The sequence below is a fragment of the Budorcas taxicolor genome, chromosome 19 (assembly GCF_023091745.1).
Source record: "Budorcas taxicolor isolate Tak-1 chromosome 19, Takin1.1, whole genome shotgun sequence".
Lineage (NCBI taxonomy): Eukaryota > Metazoa > Chordata > Mammalia > Artiodactyla > Bovidae > Budorcas > Budorcas taxicolor.
Genome location: NC_068928.1, coordinates 40,901,586 through 40,909,951, shown reverse-complemented (window position 1 = coordinate 40,909,951; position 8,366 = coordinate 40,901,586).

The window sequence follows — 8,366 nt, the reverse complement described above, 5'->3', positions numbered from 1 at the left end:
CTAGTTTTGGGTGCTTGGCCATGCCATTTAATTTCCCTATGCCTCTGGTTTCTCAGATGTTAAGATTAAAACCAGTAAGTACCCTGAAAAATATCTGACCAGTACACCACAAACCTACCCAGATCATGAAAACCCAGAAAAGACTGAGAAATTATCACAAACCAGAGGAAACCAAGGAGACACGATGACTAAATGTAATGTGGTTGTCTCAGACTAGATTCAGGAATAAAGGACATTAGTGGAAAAACTAGCAACAGGTGACTAATGTCTGAAGTTTAATTAATAGTGATGTACCTTAATTTTGACAAATGCACAATGGTATCATAAAATGTAATCATTAAAGGGAACTTGAGTGAGAAATACATAGGAATGCAGTACTATCTTTGCTGCTGCTGCTGCTGCTAAGTCGCTTCAGTCATGTCCGACTCTGTGCGACCCCATAGATGGCAGCCCACCAGGCTCCCCCGTCCCTGGGATTCTCCAGGCAAGAACACTGGAGTGGGTTGCCATTTCCTTCTCCAGTGCATGAAAGTGAAAAGTGAAAGAGAAGTTGCTCAGTCGTGTCCAACTCTTCAAGACCCCATGGACTGCAGCCTACCAGGCTCCTCCGTCCATGGGATTTTCCAGGCAAGAGTACTGGAGTGGGGTGCCATTGCCTCCTCCAACTACCTTTCTGCAAATCTAAAATTATTCAAAAATAAAACGCTAATTTTAAAAAAGTATATAAATCTTAAAACTGTAGTGAAAATTAAGTTTATTAAAACACATCCAGCCCTTAGAAAACTGTATGCTGACTGTCAGTTCAGAAAATGGAGATCATGGCATCTGGTCCCATCACTTCATGGGAAATAGATGGGGAAACAGTGTTAGACTTTATTTTTGGGGGGCTCCAAAATCACTGCAGATGGTGACTGCACCCATAAAATTAAAAGACACTTACTCCTTGGAAGGAAATTTATGACCAACCTAGATAGCATATTCAAAAGCAGAGACATTACTTTGCCGACAAAGGTCCATCTAGTCAAGGCTACTGTTTTTCCTGTGGTCATGCATGGATGTGAGAGCTGGACTGTGAAGAAAGCTGAGCACTGAAGAATTGATGCTTTTGAACTGTGATGTTGGAGAAGACTCTTGAGAGTCCCTTGGACTGCCAGGAGATCCAACCAGTCCATTCTGAAGGAGATCAGCCCTGGGTGTTCTTTGGAAGGAATGATGCTAAAGCTGAAGCTCCAGTACTTTGGCCACCTCATGCGAAGAGTTGACTCACTGGAAAAGACTCTGATGATGGGAGGGATTGGGGACAGGAGGAGAAGAGGACGACAGAGGATGAGATGGCTGGATGGCATCACCGACTCGATGGACATGAGTTTGAGTGAACTCCAGGAGTTGGTGATGGACAGGGAGGTCTGGCGTGCTGCAATTCATGGGGTCGCAAAGAGTCAGACACGACTGAGCGACTGAACTGAACTGAACTGAAGTATACCTTTCACTAATAATACTCTCTGATGCTGGAATGAGGAAGGTCTCTCCTTTGACTGGTTTCTATTGTGTGCTGTGTGCTGTGTGCTTAGTAGTTCAGTCGTGTCAGACTCTTACAACCCCAAAGACTGTAGCCGGCCAGGCTCCTCTGTCCATGGGAATACTTGCCTGGAGAATGGAGTGGGTTGCCATTTCCTTCTCCAGGGGATCTTTCTGACCCAGAAATCGAACCCGAGTCCCCTGCACTGCAGACAGACTCTTCACCGACTCAGGTAGGAGGGAAACCCCTCAGTACTGGTTTTGTACTAGACTCCACCAATAGAGGGTGCTAGAAGGAGTCTGCAAGATGAGAGGAGGAAAGAAAGGTCTTGTTGCCCCAGCAATAGTCCTACATTTGGCAGCAGCAGTGGGTTCTCCCAGCTTCTTTACTCTTCAAAAAAAAAAAAAAAAGAATATATATATATATATATATATATATAAAATTTAACTTCTTCAGAAAAACCAGAGTCAGCAAGGGCTTGACCTCCTCCCACCATCTCCTTTCCAAGCCCTGGCCCCACAGGACCTCTCCTCTGAGCTTCTGAGTTAAGAGCAGGAGTGGGGCAACACCTGGGGCTTGAGCCCAGCCCCACAGGACCGCTCTTCCAAGCTCCTAGGTCCACTCATCCTCAACGTCTTCTCTTCATTCCCAGCTCTCTAGCTGATAGCTACTTCTTGTGTTCATTACCTGTGTGTGTTTTTTTCTTTCTCAGTCCTCCCATACCTATGTAAACCAGTTCCCTATCTTCAAACTCTCTCTGTTGAAATACCTACTGTGTGAGGCTGTTCCTGTTTGCTTATTTTCCTGACCACACTTAATACAGAAGCCTTCATAAATGCCAGTTATGATTATTTTCCAAACTTCCTTAAATGTTTATTCCATGTGTTCCAGGCACCAGATTCCATCTGGTGATTCAGGTTCTATGCTAGGTAACAAAGAAACCAGGAAAAATGAGACATAGTTCCTGCTTTAAAGGAGATTACATCCTAGTAAAGAGAACCAACATGTGTACAAAAACAATGTAATGAAGTTTTTTGGGTGGATATAGGATACAATAGAGGTAAAAAGGATGGCGTGACCAGTTCTGCTGGGACCATGCAGAGAGTAGGGGCAGAAGAGCATCACAGAACTCACTGTTTTCCTTGCCCCCAAAGCACTTACCTCTTTTCTAAGTGTTTCGCATCAAAACAACTTATTCCAAATCCTCCATGAAGACTTCTGGTCATTTCAGCCCTTTTTCATCACATTTCATCTTGTGGGAGTTCTCACGGTCCCTGGAGGAGAAACTGCTATTTATTAGACTTATCTAATAAGCACAGTGATGAATGATTTGCCTGATTAATTCTCACTTGGTCTTTAACACTAATACTACTAATAAGACTATAACAGGTGATTCTATTTTCCCCAAATTTGTAGTTGAGAAAACTAAAGCCCCAAAAGTCTAATAACTTGATCTAGGCCTCATAGCATGTAAGTGCTAGTCATGATTCAAAAGTACCCCTGAATCTCTTTCATTTCACTGTCATGTACTAAATTATGTTGTTTGAACCATTTGCAAAGGAATTTCTAGCCTTTTCCATCAGACCCACATACTCCTTGTGGGCAGGCACCATGTCTTCTATTTTTTTTTTTTTAAATCTCTACCAGACTCTTCAGAATATGTTAGAGAATCAATAACTACTTGACTTATAACAAATGGTTTTGCTGATCTGTCTCCTTCACTCTAGTTACATACTAGCTTTAGCTATGACTTGTGAACACCGTAACTGAAGTAAAATGGAAGGGAATTTTTAAAGGTTCCTGTCTGATAGACAGTGATTATCAGCTTAGGCAGCAGTTTTGGAAAATGGAATGAACAGGTTCGCAGTTTAGTTTTCCTTAAAAAAAACTTAAAAAGAGCTTTTCATGCTGCTTTGCAAAGAAAGCCAAATTTATTTTTCAGGCCACATACAGACTCGCGAACCTATATTTTAATATGTTCTGACTTCCAGCTGAAAAAAATGGCATCCCTTCTAAAACTGAGAGTTTATTTATATTTATGCATAATTGCACATACAGATAATGCAGTGAAACAATAGAAAATCATCTAGCAGGCTCTGAACTCTCTAATCAAAATCGTGTTACATATACTCGATATTTGTTTATTGTCTCAAATCCATGAAAAGATAGCAAGGTGAATCTGCTGAGGGGAAAAAAATCCCACGGATTTTGACTTCCCAAATATATCCCTGCTGTGTGCTGTGTCCTAAGTCGCTCAGTCATGTCCGATCTTTTCGACCCCACGGACTGTAGCCTGCCTGGCTCCTCTGGCCATGGGATTCTACAGGCAAGAGTACTGGAGTGGGTTGCTGTGCCCTCCTCCAGGGGATCTTCCCAACCTAGAGATTGAACCTGCGTCTCTTTATGTTGCCTGCATTGGCAGGCGGGTTCTTTACCACTAGCACCACCTGGGAAGCCCAGGGCATATCTTTTGAGAGGGATCATTTCTTACTTCTAAGAGAAGTCACTTCTAACTCTTCACACCCAGTAGTGATCATTTGTAAGAACACGTTCTGGTTGGTAAAAAAGAGGAAAGTCAGGGTAAATACTGATGTATTCACCATGGTTAAGTATGTAGAGAACCTATATCAACACCATTTTGAAACTACAATAGGAAGCAAGTTCAAATGTAGCAACAACCAAATAAAACTGAAGGAGTGCTCGTCCTGTGGCAGATAAATAAGTTAGTGACTTATTTGTAGGGGATTAGACAAACAACAACAGGAAGCATTCTGATGGAAGGGAGCCACGTTCCCTGAGCTGGATAGCTATAAAAGACTCACCGAGGACTTAGTAGAACAGCTTCCTTTGCAACAAACATCTGCCTGATCCTTTATCTCTATGTCTTGCTGTGAGTCTCGTCTCCAGGGATGCTACAGTGTGCCCACCGGGCCCCCCACCACCATCTGCTCCTTGGATGTACGCTGTCAGTGTGGAGACTGCCTGCCCAGCACCTGCCCACACGAGATCAGGCTCCTTCAGCTCACCTGCTGTGATACCTGCCACCCACCCTGCTGTGTGCCTGACTCCTGCGTGCCCGACTCCTACGTGCCAACCTGTTGGCTGCTCAACAGCTGCCACCCTACTCCAAACCTGAGCGGAATCTCTGTCACAACCTGCGTCCAGCCCTGTGAGGGTGAAGCAAAATCCTACTAGCCAAAGACAATCTCAATGAGCTTGCCCACATTGCCCTAAGGGACTGCAATTGTCATTAAGAGCTGCTCAGCTTTGCAGAAGTGTTCTACGTTTTGAACAATGATTTCAAATCAGAAGTGGAAAAAATGCTATCATGGACCTCCTTGCTTTAAATAAACACCACTCTTTCCCAAACCATGGGCTGTCTCAATGTCTAATGCCATAATTACCCGACTCTTGACACATGTATGCATCATGAACCCATAAATATGTCCAGCAGAATTACACTTTCTGATGAAATCAACATAAATCTCATAGCCAAAAAGAGGTCGCACAGGGATAGGTAAATATGTGAAGAAAACTGCCTGGATAATAAAAGATATTATATTAAACTCTAAGTTTAGAATCACTTTAAATTCCAAGGTCAGTATCTATTTTTAATTTTAATTTTTTTCCCTGCCTCTGTAAGTAACTCACTTACATCCCTAAAGAGGCTAAGGAATTGGCAATTAGAGATCAACAAACTTGCAGAAGAGACCCCAAACACTGAGCTGAGCCACATTTTTTTTTTTCATTGTGTAGTTTAGGTGAAGCTTTGAATGTAAAACAGAACAGTTTTTGAATGTAAATCAAAACAGACAACTGTAAAGCCCTTCACAAATAAAATGTCACTCTGATTATGTAATATTTTATATTCTTATTAGAGGCTATTCTAAAAATAGATACATACAGGTTTTCATTCTCTTCTGTTATTTAATGCAATTCAGTAGACATTTATTAAATGCTTGTGTTCCAGGCATTGTCCTAAGTGCTTGACAGAGACAAAGAAGATTAAGACACAATTCCTACTTTCAAAGAGTTACCTTTGGAGTAAGGAAGACAAATATAGATGAGAAACTACAATATATAGTAGAATAAAATGTAAGAGCAGAGAATGAAAACATCTAGAAGAACCACCTAAAATTTCTTTATGAAGGATACTCAAGCTGGAGTTTGAGGGACAAGTAGGATTTGAGAAGCAGCAAATGGAGGAAGGGCAAAAGAAAAAATATTGTCATAAAGTACCTAGGAGACTCCAGCCTTCATTTCTATTTGTGGTGTTTTATGATAAACATCAATATTTAAGTCAAAATCAAACCAACTTCACAAACATATATGGTTTGTTCTCAAAATATATGGTTTACCAACCAGTGACAGTTAGTATTTCCCACTGATTTTATTTTAGCCAACTTCTTTCTCTTTTAGGCAGGCTAGGTTGGTCTTCCCTAATGTCTCCTCAGAGACAACAGATTCTGTATATTGTGTTTATTCAACAAATTTGTAATTTAGACAACAGATTCTGTACATTTGCTATTTAACAAATTATGTAATTTAGATTCTACTTTCTGAATAATTTTGTGCTGATCATGGGGGATGTATGTAGAAATGTTAGAATCATAGTATATTACACATTGGAGACTACTTGGCTCAACTTCCTGATCTGCCAACTTATAGTAAGGCAATCCAAGGTGAATTGAGGCAAAGAATGTGTGTAAGGTATTCCTCAAAGGAAGATTAGATTGAAAGAATACAAAGTAAGGAAGTAAGCCAGTGAAAACAATGATTTCTATGAATGCCATGGTGTTAAATCACATTGGATCAAATCCCCTTCAAGAACCCACTGCGATTTTGTGAATCTTATTATATCTTCTTTCCTGCATCTCATTTTAAAATACATAATTCCTGTGAAAATGAATGAAGACTGAGGTGATTTTCTTATAGTGATATATTTAACAATAATAAAAAACAGCCCTGGGTGAATCTTTTCCAGTGGATTCAGACTTTGACTCACTACAACACTGGTACAACTTTGAGAATGGAGACTGTTTTTTCTTCTGTTGTTCTTTTTTTAATATAAATTTATTTATTTTAATTGGAGGTTAATTACTTTACAATATTGTATTGGTTTTGCCATACATCAACATGAATCCGCCACAGGTATACATGTGTTCCCCATCCTGAACACCCCTCCCTCCTCCCTCCCCGTACCATCCCTCTGGAATTTAGAAAGATGGCAACGATAACCCTGTATGCGAGACAGCAAAAGAGACACAGATGTATAGAACAGTCTTTTGGACTCTGTGGGAAAAGGGCGAGGGGGGGATGATTTGGGAGAATGGCATTGAAACATATATAATATTATATATGAAACAAGTCGCCAGTCCAGGTTCGATGCATGATACTGGATGCTTGGGGCTAGTGCAGTGAAACTGGTTTTCAAACAAGTCCATGAAGTGAAGTCACTCAGTCGTGTCCGACTCTTTGCGACCCCATAGACTGGAGCCTACCAGGCTCCTCCGTCCATGGGATTTTCCAGGCAAGAGTACTGGAGTGGGTTGCCATTTCCTTCTCCAGAGGATCTTCCCAACCCAGGGATCGAACCTGGGTCTCCCACAGTGTAGGCAGATGCTTTACCGTCTGAGCCACCAGGGAAGCCTAAACAAGTCCATAGAGTAATACAATCTTTGGAAACTCACTATAGCTTTATTAAAAATAATGAAAAGGGCTTCATCTTAGTCTATTCTGGCTGTCACCTTGCTTGCTCAATAGAAACTTAATTATACCATCAATAAATAAGGCAAATATATCTGTGATGTATGTATGCATATAGTCACATGCAACATTCATCTGTAAGGAGCTATGTCTTGATCCAGTTAATCAAACTGCATATTCCGAAATTATTCATTAAAAATCATATCATGTTAAGCATATTATTTAAAATTATGGGGGGGAATGAAGAGAAGAATTTAGCCTCTGAAACTAGCTGAATTGTCACTTGGATTCATTATCCATAATTCATGCAAGATTTGGCATTCCAGAACCCTATAAAGTTAAAAATGATCATCTAATGACAAGTCAATGAGTCAAAAACATGACTACCCTAATAAGCTCAGGAACTCTTAATGGACAAGTAAATACCAAACTGATTAGAGAATCTTAGTGGAAAAGGGTGACATAAATGCAAATAAGAGGATGTCTTCTGATTGGACCGACACTCAACGAGAGGAGTATATAAGAGTCCCAAAGTAAGAAGAGACATTTCATCCTAGAAACCTCACCTTTCTTTCCTAGAAACCAAAAGCAAACCAGATTTCCAAGACCATGGCTTGCTGTGCCCCCCTCTGCTGCAGCGTCCCCACCAGCCCCGCCACCACCATCTGTTCCTCTGACAAATTCTGCAGATGTGGAGTCTGCCTGCCCAGCACCTGCCCACACACAGTCTGGTTGCTGGAGCAAACCTGCTGTGACAACTGCCCCCCACCTTGCCACATTCCTCAGCCCTGTGTGCCCACCTGCTTCCTGCTCAACTCTTCCCAGCCCACCCCAGGCCTGGAAAGCATCAACCTCACAACCTACACTCAGCCCAGCTGTGAGCCCTGCATCCCAAGCTGCTGCTGACCGACGGCTGACTCACTCAGTGCCTGACAATAACACAGAAGCTATCTATTTGATATTTACTTTCTTCAATAGTTTATCAGATAGTGATGTAGATCAGGTGGCATCGATATGGAAACCTAACTTTCATTTTCATGGAAAGAAAAATTTTTTAAATATGCTTATTTGGCTGAGTAACCCTTTGGTTCATTTGGATAGATAGAGGTCATCTATTATCAAAATAGTAGTGAAATCTATA